This window comes from Cataglyphis hispanica, chromosome 15 (genome assembly GCF_021464435.1).
Source record: "Cataglyphis hispanica isolate Lineage 1 chromosome 15, ULB_Chis1_1.0, whole genome shotgun sequence".
Lineage (NCBI taxonomy): Eukaryota > Metazoa > Arthropoda > Insecta > Hymenoptera > Formicidae > Cataglyphis > Cataglyphis hispanica.
The window spans coordinates 662456-680789 of NC_065968.1; the positions used below are offsets into that span (position 1 = coordinate 662456).

The 18334-nt window shown below is 36.4% G+C and overlaps 1 protein-coding gene across 3 annotated transcripts in view; it reads right to left on the reverse strand.

The window, feature by feature from the left end:
• The window catches only part of LOC126855206 (brain tumor protein), a 55745-nt gene extending 39046 nt beyond the window's left edge, over positions 1 to 16699 (reverse strand). For 2 of the 3 annotated variants that reach the window (XM_050602633.1, XM_050602632.1), the window contains exon 1: positions 4603 to 5878. The gene's annotated coding sequence lies outside the window, so the exon portion shown is untranslated. Of the gene's footprint in view, positions 1 to 4602; positions 5879 to 15833; positions 15920 to 16418 lie in introns of those variants that run through there. The other variant, XM_050602631.1, reaches the window with a different exon arrangement.
• Positions 16700 to 18334: the final 1635 nt, after the last annotated feature.

Genomic DNA, 18334 nt, shown 5'->3' on the forward strand with positions numbered 1-18334 from the left:
TTTAAAACACTTCTATACGCGGGCGCGATGTATTATTTACGCTAATAACGAAGCACGCGAAAATGTAATCTATATTTAAGCAATTTCGATTTTTCAATGCCGCAAATGATCGCCGAGCGTCCAATTATCAATCACAAAATTTGCATGTAAGAAGCGTTATGTCCGCAGACGGTATGACGAGCTTTAAACTTTAAGTAATTCTCTAAGCTTGTTTCCATTGCTTTCGTAACGTCTTGTTTCTTCAATCATTTTGGAATTTCCGATTACCATCTCGAATACTCGCACAATCCGCGTGTATTTTCAATGCGACATCCTCCTTCCTACCCTTTTTTTTTCGAATAACTGATACGCGCAGATTTATGGAAAAAAAAATGCGACCCGATTCTACCATTTTCCGGTACGGTGACGTTTCCATATAGGGGTGATGTGGAATTTCCTCGTTCAACGTGCTTCGCTGAAACTTTAATGTAACGGAAAGCGATTACGCGCGGTTTCGCTCGTACATTGGCGATGACGCATTAATCGCAATGACACTTTAATACCGGAGAGGACGTGGGTATTTATGCGTCGGCTTTATCGCGGTGCAAATATTAACGCCTGCGTGAACCCGCTGCGACCTAAACACGATCGTGTTCGAGAGTCAGGTCCAGAAAAAAAGGCCTCCCGCAGCAGAGAGAAAGAAATACGGTTTTTAAGCTTGACAATTTTTTCGTTTCGGAGAATTTGATGGTCAAATACAATATTAAATTCGAAATTAAACGACAATTGCATTAACTGCCACTCATCGCTTCTCGATTTGTAGTCACAATTTTATAAAGTATAATGAATATAAAAATAATAAATATATAAATATGTAAATATAAACTGATGCAATTTGAATGAAATTTATACAATTCCATTTAAATTTAATTTTATGATGTTATTTAAATGCAGTTTACATCTATTACATGTCTTTACGTCATATTTAATAAATAACAGTGAGATATAACATAATCAGTTGGGTCAACATGTATACAATGATAAACTTATCATTTGAAACACTAATAGGAAGATAACTTTCAGATTTTCTAAGAAAATATTTAAAATACAAAAATATTTATATCATCGTCAAGCCTTCTTGTTCTTAAAAGTGTTTTTATGCATCTTTAAAAACAATAAAAATATTTCAAGTATAAGTGAAATAATATATCTTGTCTATAATAATTTAATCAAAATATTGTGACAGCACAGGATACACAACTGATACGATATTTTTTGGACGAGAATCTGTGTGAAGGATAACACATAAAAAAAAGGAATTTCTATTATGCTACAAAAAAGTTAGAAAAGAAACAATTTAAATTTTAAATCATTTTTTATAACGTTTTATAAAAGATGATGTCATGATTAGTTAGAAATGAAATGTCTTGTGTTTGACGTTCACGAAATGATTCAAGATAACATCAAGCACTCGTTTGAATCATCTTGTTGGTAGGCAAAGAATTCTAGAAGATGATGTCAATAAGATTAACAAATCATTATCACAAAAATTTCGTTAGGTCTCTTTGTTTTCATCTATATATAAGCCATTAGTTTCCATTATTTGAACATGATATGAATATGGGAAATCGTTAATACAAACGTCCAGAGAAAATAAAATTTTACGATGAAAACTTTCTATTATACGAGTCACGAGCTTTATACAATAGCACGAAATTATTTGTTTTATAACATGTTAATCGATGTGGAGTATAATAGCACAGATAAATTGCTGTATGTTTTAGAAATTTTATTTTTGGATTTTTATATTTGGCTTTCACAATTTTTATCCACGCGAGCGCTCGAGGATTTCGCGTGAATTCTCTGTTAAAAGCGTCCATGATAATAAAACTCGATTCATAATTAAAAATTGGATTTTCGACTATTTTAAGTTGAAAAGAATAATGATTATTGTAACAAATAATAAGTTTATCGTAGTATTAACAAAATAATGTAATAAATAGTTTTAGAAAGGATAAATAAAAGAAAAAAATAATTTTGTATTTATAATTCTGTAATCGTTAAATTATCGTATATTATTATATTATTTTTTATGTATTATATTATTAATAAACGATAGCTAAAATTTGCTTTACATTAAGAATTAAATAATTTTCGCACTTAAAATTTATCAAAATTTCCAAACTTTCACATATTGCCAATAATGGATTTTCTTCTAAAACTTGATTACGAGCCAGACTTCAAGAACAAAAAACATTTATTTGGATGAAAATATATTTTTTAGGGATGATAAGATTTAATAATTAAAGATGGAGTAAAAGTTCAAAATTAAAATAGCCTTAAAAATTAAAATAAAATAATTCTAATTATCATAATAAATTATCATGTGTAGATCGCATTCGTCTGCTGATTTTCGATATCCAAGTTTCCTCGCGTTGTCGACCGGAAACCAGCAGAGAACGAAAATGAAAACGCAGTATATCACGTAACTTTTAAATGGCGGATCGATTTGATTTCCGATGCCGACGCGCGGGACAGAATTTTAATTACTCGCTTATCCTATAGAAAATTGATGTTCCTCCATATATCTCTCTTTCTTTTTCCCTTTCCGACGATCTGTGCATTGTCCTCCCTTTTTCACTAACGTCCATCGATGAAAATCAATGCCCTCCCCTCTCCTCCTCGATACACATTTTATTATTTTACCTTGTTAGCAGCCAAGCACGAGAATTTTGAAAAAATTTTGTGACAATATCTATATACACATATATCTGTTTTATTCTATTTTTACAGCGAGCGCGGATAAGTAAAAAAAAAATGCAAATAAGTAAATTAATTTTTTTTAAATATGTATTTTCAAAAGTATATTTTAATAATTAAATATAAAATTTCTTTGATATTTCATCTCCTTCCCACACACATATATACACGCGCACATACACTTGACAGATTACGCAAAGCAAAATGACTTTACTGCTTTCTTCGGCAGCATTTTGCGTAATATTTCATTCTCTCCCCGTCATCGGCAGATGACGGAACAAACTGCCGGAAGTAGCAATTTGAAAATATCGTACAGACACGCATGGCCTGCGCTTTTGAATAATTAACTACTGTCAACGAAGAGACGAAGCGCGGAAGACACGTAGCTTTCGAACGGTTGTCTAATTAACTCTACAGTACTCTCTGTAAACGCGTCCGCCGACAAACGCGATTAACTTTGTCATGTCGCGATGAGACGACTCGCAAAGGCTCCGAGCCTTCACCGCACATTTAGGGTTATATATAGTCGTCAAATTCCAAAGTTAAAATCCCGTCGAACCAAGAAGAGTGCAACAAAGACTTTATACGTATATTATATTGTATATAACTTTATCATATTAATTCTTAAAATTTTTGAGCTTTAAAGAGAGAAATTTCACATTTTTCTATCAACAAAATATTCTTATTCTTTTATTATACTATATATCTCGCAAATAAGACTATTAAAAAGATATTAAAAATTAAAGATACTAAAAAAAAAAAAAAAAATTATGAAATAATTCCTATCGACGATAATGTTAACGACATTAACTGTATTTTATGTCCATCTGAACGCCTAGCGTGAAATGAAAATTATTCATCGAAACGACTTTCGATCAGCTGTTACCGAAGTCGAAGCTGCTCGCGAGAGAAACAATTTTCCGAATCGCCGGTTTATGATCGTGTATATCGTGACGTTGGATTCCTCGAGGAAACGACGATCTCACGCCACCGATCACGTTCCTGTTTACTGCCGAAAGAACAATAAACTGGAGCATGATATACATTGTCGACAACTCACTCGTCGAACACAAAACGCGAACAACGTTATTCTGGAAGCTTCGTGGAATTCCTTTCAGAGCCAACGTGCGAGACCAACGCTCCGCATGGAAAAACGTGATTACAGTCGTAAGAACGAAGCGAGAGAGGAGAGATTCGAGCGTGTCATTGTTCCCAGGAATTCTTTAACGATCAAAAGCGACACCGCCAATGGAATTTCGTCATTGAGAAATCGCCCGGAGTGAGAAAGCGAGATTCAATCAAATGTCGAGATGTTAATGCGTTGGAGGAAATAGAACTTGACGTGATTGATTTAAGCGGCTGCTAGTGTATAGATGACGACACACACACACACACAGTAACGTATAATTGTAATTCTATTATTTCAATACGGAGATTGTTTATAAAATTACGCGAAACTTACTTTTCAGAATGTTTCAATTTTCAATATCAATCATTATCAAATATTTTATTATTAATAATATTAAAAGATATTTCTCTACAATTACCTGCTCCTTATCAATCGATAATTTTTTTCCTCGTTAAAAAAGTTCAAAAATTAATCATAAAAAAATTCTTCACAATCATTTTTCTTTATTACAAAGAAAGAAATTTCCCGTGAAAAGAATGACCAAGGATTTGTAAAGAAAAGCATATTTCCGATAACAATGGGACGCGCGCTGTAAAGTGTACGTTCTGGAACGTACTCCGGAATGTTCTCCCGCGCTTCGAAAACGGAAGTCGTTCACGACCGTTCTCAGGAATACGATCCGCCACGCGGAAGGAGGGAGCCCGCAACGTTATCGTGACTTGAGAAAAACTCACCGTAAATACGAGGATAATCCGTGTGCTGCCGAATAAGGTATTGCGCTTCCTCTATTGGAGTCCTCTCTTTCAATCGTAGTACACTCTGTGGCACATGTCACACGAAAACCAACGACGTCGTTAAACGAACGGCGGAGAGAATCCGAAGGAAGGCCGATTACCTTTTCACTTTCGGTCCTTTCGCCACCTTCTCCCCCCCTCCCTCCCGCCCCTTTCCTCTTTTACACAACGAGATTCTTCCTCCGATTCTTCTCGCGCGCACTTCTCCGACCGTCGTTGTCGTTAGGTTAGGTCGCCGGTTCGTCACACAGGTAGGCAAGCCAGATGCAGACACATATACCGCCAAAAAATTCGGGTTTTAGCTCTTTTTCTTTCTCTTTCTTTCACTCACAAATCACGTTCCTTTGATACGGAGGATATTCGACAGGCAGGTACGTTACTGCTTTTTCCTTTTTTGTTTTTTTTTCTCTCTTAATCTGGGTTCGTCGCACTGGGAGAAAAATCGTCAGGATAGAAAAGTATAAAAAAAAGCAAAACAATGTACAATTCGACGAACTCGAACGAGACGAGACGCGTCGCAAGTCTTTCTCTCTCACTCTCTTCCTGTCGCAAAACTCGAGGCGCGTCTCTTCTTTCGAAATATACCGGTATGCGATTCGCGTTGTTTGACCGGAGGAAAGAGTCCCGATTTGATAATTCCCGATATAGATTGTGTTTACTCTGATTGTAAATATCAACAATATTGTCGTGCACGATCGCTCGTAAAAAAAAAAAGAACGTTATTTCCCTCACAGTTTTTTCCGTCTCTCTCTCTCTCTCTCTCTCACACGGATCCTGCCACCGTCCTTTGTTCCTCACGCCTCGGCCGCTGCTACGTGACTGACCGCTTCGTGTGCGCTCGAGGCGCACGAACCGCACCGAAGATACCCGAGGAAGGATCCCGACGGTTCGTCGATCGGAAACGACCCTCGACGCGGCGAGCCGAGGGAGAAGAATCTTCCTTTGTTCAGGCGAGACCGAGCGGCACGACGACGACTTGTAACATAGTTCACTCTTCCTCTTTCACCTCCCTGTTTCTTTCTTTCTCTCTTTCTCCCTCAATACGCCTTTTCCTCGTATTATTTTGATGCTTCTTTTCCGCTCCCTTCGCGCATATGCACACTCGAACACACTCTTTTCTCTCTCTCTTTCTTTCACTCTCTATCTCTCATTCGTTCTTTCTCTCTCTCTCTCTCTCTCTCTCCCCTCTCGCTTCGCATCGGCAATGCGAACGATCGCGCGGTCTGTTCGTAACTGAGATCACACTGCATCGGCAGAGACCGAAACGCGGCGTCGAGACGCTACGATGAGTGGTGGGAGAACTCTCGAGCGTCCACCACCCCTCTCCGTCATTATCGTTACCCGACGCCGACGCCGCCACCACCGCCATCGCCGGCGGTATTCTCCCTCCCTCTCTCTCTCTCTCTCACTCTCTCCCTCTCCTAGTGCTCGCCCTCCCGGACGACGCGCAACACCCTCTCGTCGCGCGGCATCAAACCGATGCGGCCGGCGCGACGGACCCGGTGCCCGTTGGCGTCATAACGGGTGGCCGGATCGAAACAAGTTTGTCTAAACGACGATCGATCGGCACGGAACCTCTACGCGAGACGATTCGGGACGATAACCTTGATCTTGATCTGCGAATTTTGGATCGCGGGTTATCGCGAAAACTAAACGTTAGAATAAAGTTGCATGTATCGTGCTCGAGAAGATTTGGCCAGAGTTAGAAAAATATATATAGATTGGAATGTTTCATCCTGCCGTAGTGAGATGCACGCGGTGAATAAGCAAATTTTCGACTGTTTCTCTCGGCATAGCAAGGTTGATAAATGGGAGGACAGAATCTAGATTATCTTTTCGTTAAAGATACATATTATAATACATATTACAGTGGATTTTTGCGCTTGCGACGGCTCGCGATAAATAATGCAAAACTGATGCAAGTAGTTGAACAATCGAACATAAAACCGTAACCAATTACAAGCGAACACAGGTTTCACATCCATTCCATAATCTATGATACACTGTAGTTTGCGACGAATCAATAAAACTCCTATCTATTACGACAATAAAATGCGATGCGCATAATGTTTCACAAAGCTATTATATTCCTTTCTTTCAGCTGAATCGGTCAATCCACGCAATCGAATTCGCATGGTTTTATGTTTCAAGATAGAAATTTTCAGTCTCTAGTAATTATTATTTGTAATTATTATTTTACAGATTTTTTTTTATAAAGTGTTATTGCTCAGAGATTTATTATCATTTATCTTGTTCATTAATTCTCGGGAACCGAAATAATATTACATAAATGATAGCTCGTAATATCGCATATATATAAATCTTGGATATAATTTTTTTTCTATTCTAAATACAATACCGAGCTTTTTGATCATTTCTCTAAATAATCGCGTTCATTGAACTTCATATCAGATAAAAATTAAATTATATATTAAAAGATTGACAGCGCCAAAATTTTCTCGTAATAATAAAAATTTAGACCGTGATTCATTCATAGTCACACATATATATGTATATGCTGAAAAAGAGAAAAAGAAACAAGCATGGGTAGCCTGGGGGGGTATGGACGCCAGGTGAGGATGAGAGATAATGAGGAAAAGTATGCCGGTCATTGCGAGAGAGGGAATGTTTTACATCCGTGGGAAAATTTTCTGCACGCCGCGGTTTTTCCGTCCGTCTCTGTGAGGAGATCGCGGTTTTGCTTGCCTTTCATTCGACATAATATCCGTAACGACGTTTATGTGCTCCTATGTAATACATCTATACACACCGCACGTAATTCAACCTTAACATGTATCTCGAGACTATATACCTCTTGCGCCACTTTTCTTATCGCGCTAATCATAAAAATGTCGTTATTCGTATTATTCGCGCATAAGCGGAAGAGTGTGACAAAAGAGAGTGTAATAAAAAAGTATTATATAATTAAAAGATAATAAAGTGCAAGTACGATTACGAAGTCGGAAGTACGTGAAATATTGCAGAATCATCTTGTATCGCATCAAGAATAGCTAGAGAAAAACATTTTACAACCAATATGTTATATAAATATTATTATGTATAGAAAGTTTTCTCTAGAAATTAAAGGTATTCTCGTGGAGAAATATTGCGGTGATCATGTTGGAATTTGTCTCGCGCAAATGTATTCGCTTACATGCAGGAAACTACCGTACTCTAATAAATAACAATACGCGAAATCCATTATGCTATATGCAACAAATTTTTATTAGAAACGGAAAAATTTTCGTGCAATTTCTTTTTTTCAACGCTTATACGAGTTTTAGTATTATATCACGTAGCAAGAAGATACTATCAAGGTAGGTAGATTAGATGCAGAAGGGAGAATATTTCATGAGAAGCTGACATTCATGAGAAAACAGCCCTGCAAAACCCGGGAGGAAAGGGCGGCAAGGGAGGGAGCGGGAGAGAGAGAGGAGAGACAAATAGCCGAGTTTCTTTTCCACTGATTTGACAGATGAGTTATCACGCGGCAGTTGCGAGCAGTATTATGTGAAATAAAATAAATTAATTATTATACGGTGATGTTTGAAATTCGCGCAACACAATCTCAAACGAATTGGCGGGAAAAGTATCCGGTAAAAATCATTCGATGAAAAGACAATGACAAATGACATCTTATTTAAAGGATTCGAGCGATTTTTGTGTAGAAAGCGAAAAGAATCTCTCTTTCTCTCTCTTTTATGCTGTGTTATTATACTAATCTGATAAATTGCATATATTATTTTATTTATTATCAATATATTACTTCATTATTGATTTACGATGTTAAATATTTATTGATTATTGCGGATGTTACAAGAAACGTCTCGCTTTCGAAAGTTCGTTCTGTATACCTTAAAAATTCCAAATTTGCGTGACAGGTAGACGAGCTGTCATTAACTTTCGTCACGCGTTCGACTTTCCAATCATTCCCCCGGCTAATGCCAGGAATCTTGAAGACAGATGAAAACATTCTAACCGTTAAACAAGTTCGCGAGCACAGACGCAGACCTTTTCATTTCGTTGCGAGCATTGCACGTGTAATTACGAGTCTCTTTCATTGGCATGCATGGAAGACAGTATTAACCGTGTCATAGAGATGCGACCGTAGTTATTACTCAAGACTCAATGTTCTCGATAGCCGTATCATGATGACACATACCTTTTTGCGTTGCACGTGATCAAAACAAGTATACATGTCCTTACAATATTTAAAACAATTTATTTTCAAAATTGTTCGAAAATACGTATACTAATATGTTATAAAATTGCATATCACAGTTCCCATACACGCATTATTATCCCAAATGTTATAAGTCATAAAAAATAAAAAGAAGAAAATTTTAATTTAAGAAAAATAAATGTAATATCAAATGTATTAAACTGCAATCTTTGAAGGCCAATCCAGTAAAATTGAGACTTTTTTGTAAGAATCAATCACTTATGTACAAAATCTTTTATAAAAACCGATTTCTCTCACAAGGATAATTCACGCACATAAAGTTGGTTCCCAATTTCTACTTTGTGCAAGTCCGAACTTTTTCCTCCTAAACTGGCAGATATTTTGAAAGTCGCTACATAAATTTCATCGATATCACGATTGCACTCGGCGACGAATCTCGATATTCGCCAGTATCCGTATTAAGAAGGTTGGTAAATTTAGTGGAGTTCTTGCTCCGTGCGCTTTCTCCGAATGAAAAGAGATTTCTACACAAACTTTATAATTTTTTTTTCTCATATATTTGTTGATGCTGAAATTTGATAATTTTACAATTTATTCAAAATTTTTTTCAATAAATTTTAAAGCCATAAACTTTAACAAATGCTAAAAACTAACATTAAAAAGGATAATATAAAATTTCATAATATAAAAATGCGCAATATTTTAAATAAAGCTGCTTAATATTTTCTTTTTTCTATGTTAAACTTTATAAATTCTAGCTCCTCAATAGAAAGTCCTCAGTAGAATTCTAGCTCCGTTTGATGATAAAAGAAAAGTTGAAAAGATGTTAAGTCAAAGGATCTTATTGTTAGAGCAATAAATTTTTGTCAAAAGTTTATAATGTCAATAGAAAAACCTTCGTTCTTCAAGATATTTTCTCTGGTTAGAAATTGTTTTCCAATAAAATATTCAGCCTTACAACGTTTCACAAAATAAACAATTATAGTTGTAAAAAAAAGGAAAAATGTCACAAACTATCCGCAATTTCCCAAGCGTTAAATTATGACACGCAGTTTTTGCCACCATCGGAAGAATTGGCTTACGGCCCTGAGTCCCGGTCGTGCAGCGAGGGGCACCTGCTCCGGATCCGAGAGACGTTACACGCAACGGACATACCCTACGTATTTTCTCTGGTCGGTTACATTCCGTTTCGTTCCGGGCAAACGGGTATAAAGAGAAGTGGTTCTCAACCGACCGTCAAATTGTCGAAGAAACGAGTTTCACGAAAAAAAAGTAACAAGAGATAAACTAAAACACGGATAAATATTATTTTTCAAGTATAAAAATTATCTGTCACATGTACCTCTACTTTCTTCTGGATTACATGTCTTTTTTCACTCAAAGTATCAATTTTGATAATTAATCTTTCATGATTTTCCATTTTGTATTTTTGTGAAAACGCAAGAAATGAATTTATTTCTTACGAGTAAAAACTAATATATTGTGAAACGTTTGCTAATTTGTTATACGCGTGATGATTATGGCGACAAATTTTTAAAATCGATAGCGGATCTTATCCAAGCTTATTCGATATTTTCACTATCACACTGTAATCAGCATGTGCTACGAACCGACTCGAGCGTCAGGAAACAGCTGACTTTTCGGGAAAGCAGCTGCTTCCTAGATATATTTTCTCGTCCGCACGAGTCCTTTCCCTTTAGAACCTTTCTTTTCTACGTTTTACGGCTATGCTAAAACCAGTTATTACCGCGCCAGAAATTATATACTTTGAGATGTGTGACATTAGAAAGTCACGTGCTCACTTGGAAATTTTTATTTCAGAAAACGAGTGATAATACATACAACAGAGACTCAAATGCACTGTCAAGTGCACTGTCGTCGCATCGTCTCAAAAAATTGATCTCGCTCTTGAAAAATTATCCTTGTAAAACGAAAGGCGGATTCGGCGTATCGCATCGTTCTCCTTTTCGCTCGCGAATCCATCGAGAACTGGCGCGGCGCGAGAAACCACGCGCCGGAAAACAGCTGACTTGTACTTTTTCGTTCGAAGAGCAGCTGGTCGGCCAGTCTCTCTGCATGGGCCAAGAACAGTCTGCGTTCCTTATACTGGGTGTGCCCTACATCGATTCATAAGCAAGCGCGCCCGTTTATTTCAATGTAATTATATTCGCGAAATAATTGAGAATTTTTTCTGTATTGTTTTTTCGTAAAAAAAAAGGGACAAAAAAAGAAATACCAAAAAATGTGATAATTCCAGCAAGTTACAATAATATAAAAAATGCCCGTAAAGCAATATTGCGTTGTAATTGTTAAAATTTCTATTATTGCATAATTGGGTTAACATTTTTTTCTTCTTCTTATTACTGTGTTAAGTGATATAAAAATAATTTTCCCAGATATTTTAATATCACGATTGTTATAAAAGAAACAATTATTTTCAATAAATATATAGTCTTAATATGCATATAGTTTAAAATTTGCAAATATAAAATTATTAATTATTAGTGTCAAATATATTGCAATAAAATTATGATAATCAAAAGCTAATTTATTGCACAACAATTTATATAACATATATTATCGAGCCTCGACATTATAAGTGTGTAAAAATCGTACACGTTTGCGCGGCGAAAAAAAAAAAACTTTTAATGCATCGCGCGCGTTTAGAGATGCGCGCAACAAGTAATGAAAATTACAAGAATTTTCCACTTTCCATCGTTATTTCCGTGTGACGCTTCTAATCATGGGTTATTTTCTCATTTAACTGCAAAAGAAGAAGGCGGAATTTACCGTCGGTCCATTACCTCCTACAGTATTATGGATAATGGAAAGTAGACGGTGGTAAAGGCCGTAAAAACTTGTACGTGTTTGTTGCCACCGTATATGTATGGATATCTCCTTAATGGCGGGAGAAGCCTGCTTTCAGTGCCTACGACTATCGCCTTTATCAATTGCGGGCGAGTAACGTGAGGTGCATCGCGGACCCCGACACGATAACCGACTCATCGAAAAACATTCTGTGCCACGCTATACTAAATGACACGCAATCACATGAACCCTCTCGCGGCTTATCATTGATCGATAAAAGTAAAACTGCGAGTTGAAATTTTCAGAACAGCGAGCAGAGATAGAAAAATCATTCGGTGAATCGCTAATCTGTCAAGATATATGAAGCACGACAAATATTCCTGACACAGCGGATTACTGTGCTCGATAATATTAATTTTCATTACTCATCTATAATTAACACACATCGCACAGAGATACAACGATACATTTCCATTTTTACGTACAATTCCCAGCGCGTTAGGACTCGTTATAGACAACTCGATGATCAAAGAGATCGGAGAGAGCCGATGCGACAACGTCGAATTCACGTTGTTTGATCCAATCGCGCAATTAAAATGAGACTCGAGAATTCCAAGAATATGCTCCAGCAAGAAAATGAGAGCAATTAATCTGACCCGCATTTCATTCCCTCGAATGTATCCTCGCACCCCGCCGCCGTCAGAAAGTGCCACGAGATTTATTCACGCATAAGTTCCTGAATGAATGGAGCAGAATGAACGTATCAAAAAAGTAGGACGAATAGACACAAAATCACGCGACTAAATGGTTGGAAAATTGTGCATATTTTACGGAATAATATCATCCAAAAATATTTAAGTTAATTATCTTAAATATAAAAATGTAATAAATTAATTAAAGTCAATTTTGCACTTTTTTATAATGCTACAACATTGTTCAAATTGCATCTCTAAATGTAAATTTTTTTTATATAAAATTTTTGTATTAATTGACATTTATATCAAGTACATCGATATCAAGAAAACTAAAAGTTAACATCCATTAGATATTTATGAAAGTAGTTACCTGCAAATATTTCTCGAACGATTTATCGCGTGAACATGTGGCGCAGTAGTTTAAAATAAATCGGCGCCATATAAACGAACGAATAAAATGCCATTTTCAAGAGTTATTAATTTATGCTCGATTTTCGCAGAATCTAATTCCATTCCGGTCACGAGCTATAACCTTTGCCGAGTTTTTGATTTGAACGCCGATGAAAACATGGAAATGTTCTCGGCACGCGTTTCACATTGCGCTTTCATCTTCGTTCGACGAGGTTCTCAAATTTAATTGCGGACGACAAATTTTAATCATTCTGGCATAGAAAGCTTTTCAATTTGCAATGGCACAAAAAAAAAACGACGGTGCGATCCACAAAAACAAATTATCAATCATCTCGTTTCTTCGAATTAATTTAAGAGTATTTTAAAAAATTTCTAGAATATTTTAAAAAATAATTTAAATATATAAGATTATCGAATTCATTTGTGCCATAGTTAGATAAATACAAATAATATAAACTATTGCGATATATATGAAAATCTGCAGATACTGATCTATGTACTCAATGTACCAAGTAAAGTCATGCAAATTAAATTTGATCTTTCGTAAAATATTTACATTCGATTCGTTTTTTTAAAAATTTATTACTCAAATGTGATATAATTAGGAAATTTTTGAAATGTTAACAATATATATATTGATGATGTGCATGAGAGCTTTAATGAATAAAACAAATTGATTTCAATAATTTGTACGGCAAACTGGTTTTGGTTAACGCGGAAATTGATTTCAATAAATTAAATGGCAAACCGGTTAACAAAAATTCAATTTCAAATTTATTTATACGTTTATACGTATAATTCTAAAAATTATAACGCTAAGATAAATAGGGATTTCAAATTAAACTATCGCTAAAGAAGTTCGTAACACGATCGAATCACGTTAATAAATTTACGATTATTCGAAGAAAATTTTTGAAACGTATAATCGACACATATTTTATACGGCAAAATTGACCCATTAAATTCTCATGACGATTAAACGCGGCTTCTTGATAATAAAAACTGCAAGGTGCATACCTTATTTATACGACCAACTTAGTGATGTAATCAAGATCACAAAATAATTTAATTACATAAATAGATGTACATTAAAAAATTTAATTTTTTAAAAATAATAATATATATCATGGTTTATAATCGATGCAGGAAACACTTTTATATAACTGAAATAAACTATGAAATAAAATAATTTTTAAAATCAAGATTTCGGAACATAAACACTAAAAATCTCTAGTATATTCAATATAAATATATCAAATCAATATTTTATAGAGTATACATAATAAAGATGTATGTTTAAATAATCAATACGTAAATATAGAGAAAGCAAAATTAATATTTATTAATGAAAGTGAAACATCGCTTCTATGGTTTTATTTCGCTTATCTAACAATTCATTAGCGTTGTGATCGTTAAATATTCGCGCATCGTGCAAAGAAAAAAAGGAAAGCAAACGACCGCGCTTGATTCGAATAATCTTCCCTCAAGGTTAGAGCGATGAAGAGAATTCCACGAGAGAAAAAGAAGTAAAAGGGAAATCAAGACGTATCGCGCGACGGTGAGAGCGAAAGCGGCCGTGCTGCTTTGACGATTTTTCTCGTCGCGGAAACGTACCAAGGTTACGTGGACGCTTTGTTGCGTCTCGCGCCTCAGGGCCGATTTCTCACGCAACCCGTTACATCGAATCGCACGGCGAAACGACCGTTTTTTGCATAATAATATGTACGACCGACGAAAATCTGATGGGCGTAAATCCGCAATCATTTATCATTCGTATTGTTTGCGAGTTCTCTCTCTCTCTCTTTTTTTTTTTTTTTTTTCGAGAAACATTTAAATGATAATATTTGTGACTGCTTCTGTTCTGTTAACTTCTTTAAGATAAACTTTGAAAGAGAAGAGAGACTTATCTATATAAATTATCTTAAAATAGATAAAACTTGTGTAAGCAATTGACCGTTTGTCACATGTACAAATTATAAATAAAGATAAAAATGGAATGAATAAACTGTGATGAGAGGGAAATTTCTCTCGTGAAGAAAAATGTAAAAGATATATAGAATAAAATTTTTTTAGCAGTTTTTTTCTCCATAAGAAAAGTTTCAAGTTGAAAGTAGTGTCTTCCGTTTATTTGATCACGTATCAATATTTGTGTAAGTCTATCGACTATCAAAATAATTCTTACACAACTTTAGAATCTGTTTAGTGTCTGTGACAATACACACTGCGACACTGATATCGTTGTCAGTTCACTGACCTTTAAAAATAGCAAGATACAGCAACCGCGAATACATTGAAACTTTTCTGAGGCTAAGGATTTGTAACAGTCGTTCTTCGAGTATAATTGTTTTTAAAAAATAGGTACGTTATGTTGTCAGTATAAATAAATATTCGAAAACCAATGCAAGCAATGAAAAAGATTTGATGTGTTTTTTTTTTCTTCACAAAGCATTATCTTTTTGCCGAATGTATCATAAATTACTGGACACTGTATATATAAGAAACTTTATCGTTTGGCAACGGAAAATCTTTTCCTCGGTATCTACTTATAATTCTCTCTTAGGGCTCTTTTCGTCCTTCCCTCGCATACATCTCTGCCCATAATCTCTCCGCAAACAGTAGCAGCCGATTTTACGTCGAACCTCCCGCTAAGGTCGTAAAAGTGCGCGCCGGAGACGGAATCCGAGCGTAACCGAGGCAGTTTTTTTCCGTATACACATCGCTTGTGTGTACGCACTCTTGCAGAGTGTTATTACACATACGCACGCCAAGCCATGACGACGACAACGAAGACGCCGTTGACGGGCGGGAGGAACGTTTATCGCTCGCGATCCGTCACCTCCGGCACACATGCTGAAGGAATTAAGACTTTTTTGTCCGGTTTCCCCGAACGAGTCGGGCGTTTATCGTCGTTTCGGAATCGTCGTCCATTCTCGAAACGAAGACAGAAAAGAGGCGAAAAAAGCCCTGAGATGAGAGGCGGCGCGGACGCGCCATTATATCGCGCCGATTCATCCTTGAAATTCGCGGCTGATGGAAAGTTTTGCTGTTGTATAGATTTGTATAGATTTACTCACCAGCGGGGCCCGCGCTGGCGATCTTTAATACCGTTGCTACCGGGTCCTGAGTTATTTCACCGGATAGGAACTGCGACACTACGCACCTATAAATATAAAAATAATGTGTGTCTTGAAATATCAAGTATATACAATATATATATACGTATATATAAATATATGTAAATAAAATATGTAATATATTTAAATAATTCTTTTAAAAATTCTGCAACGTTGGGCAACGAAGGGGCATAAGATTCCAAAGATTTGAAAATGATTCGCACGAATCCTACGAATGTAACGAGAGTCGGGTGAAAATAGCGCCGCGAGATCTAAATATTTTCACTCGTCTGTATTCAACGACATCTCGACGATAAACAACGGATGTAAAAAAGAGGCTCCCGTGATCCCGAAAAACCGCGCGCAACATGTAAATAATGTATACAGACGCGACATTGAACGTCATCGTCGAGAAAAACGTAGGGTGTAAAAAAAATTGCACGCCCGATACGTCGTCGCACGCGAGGCTTACAATCCGGGATCTCCCTCTTTCGAGAGGTTATATCTCTCCGAACCGGAAACTAGTATCGTATCTCGAATGCTCACCTCGTGCTCGTCAAAAGGCGTCACTCTCGCCGTTCGCAGTTAACCGTTTGAAGGTTAGGTTTTCGCCGGTTCGTTCGACACAGCCGGCACGTGCTGGACGGCCAATGATTCCAGAGATTCCGCGTGTTTGCGACGATGCGACTCGCAACGTCGTCGATCGTGCACGCATGCGAGTCCGCACAAATACGAGCACACACGTTTCCCGAATACGATAATTCACGTACGCGAGAAATTTGACTTTTCGAACAACGATCGTTCGCTCTCTCTCTCCTACCGGCGCGCGCTCCGTACACACCCGACGCCGCTCGCGCGCGTCTTCCCGCTAACTTCGGCCGCGTTCGGCTACCTTCGGCTACGCTCGGCTCCCCGGCACGAACGGCGGCGACGGCGCGGCGGCGTCGTCACGGTATTGCGTTGGTGGCTGTGTCTCAACAGTCGATTTATTCGAAGGGGGAATGATTTTTGTTTTGTGATTGTGATTTAAATCAGCAAAAATGTAAAAATTCTTTATCCCAATAAATCTATCTTTAATTTCGATGTCTCGGATATCATATGTTATACGCCAAGCAAAGAAAGAACGATAAATTACGAATCTTACGACATTCTTACGAGGATGATAAAAAGTCGCGTTCATAAAAAATGAATTTCGCGGAAAGCGCCGTCTCTCTTGCAGTATAATGTTCCTCGATCCGAAATTAGTGTTTTAGTAAAATAATGCTTTGGAACGTGAGCTTTATAATCTCCTAATATAAAACTTCGAGCCTGCGGCTTTCGATCTCCAAATTCGCGACTCGACATTGCAGGTATCGTTCGAGCATACTTCACATCGTTTTGTCCGTAAGTTTCGCGCGCAAAATTTTCATTCAAACCGCTGCTTCGAGGCTAGCGCTACAATAGATTTCTCGCTATTTCACGTTCGTTGTCCGTTAAAATCGGAATGTCCTTTTCAATATCGCGTAAACGATAGCACCGTAATCTCTTCAAGATTCTTCTACTTATAGATCTATCATCAATCTTTATTTGTACATGTGTAAGTACAAAACAAAGTTAATTATTTGATACAAAAGCTTAATGCAAAGATTGAATTTTACTTAACCATAATCTCGCCTATTTTGATTTTCCATAGATTACTAATATATGAAAAAAAAAAAAATCAAAAAAACATTTTTTTATTTATATAATCTTGTTAAAAAAAAAAAAAAATAAAATAAAGAATTTCATGAACAAAAAATCTGAAAATGCTTTCGAGTTAGTACGCTATTTCGATTGACAATTTAATTCATCGTTGTAACATTTCTGTTCAGGAGTTTCAACGAAGTTGTATTGCTACATCGCTGATAGAACGCTCGATCGGGTTTCTGGACTTTTTCCACGGCTTGAACATTATGCATGTGCACCAAGTAAGTGAATCGATAACGGATTACATTCGATTGCATTCAGAAAAATATTTTGCTCTCTCTTTCTGTTCGCCGCTTGTGCGCGCGGATCTGGAATTCCGGAGGTTTCGACAATCTTTTACGCATCGATAACAATGCGTACTAAAAATCATATAACGCAGTAATCTAATAACTAAAGCGTTGTGCACTCCGATATTCCGTAAATTTCACGAAACCTGCGCAGAATTACGCTTACAATTGTCAAATATTAATACACTCATATGCTCTCTGCCTTTTGCATATACATTATTTTTATATACACAAATTATATAATTTAGAATAAATAATGAAATTTTTTCTCCCAATGCAAAAACCTAATTTGATAAGTAAATAAAAGATGAAATGGAAATTTCAGTGAATCGATACGTTAAAGTTATGTAATATAAGTTTTTCAAGATGTAGATTGAAAATGTATTCTTCTCTGACAAACTTTCGGAAAAACTAGAATATATTTTAAGAATATATTTTACATACATACAC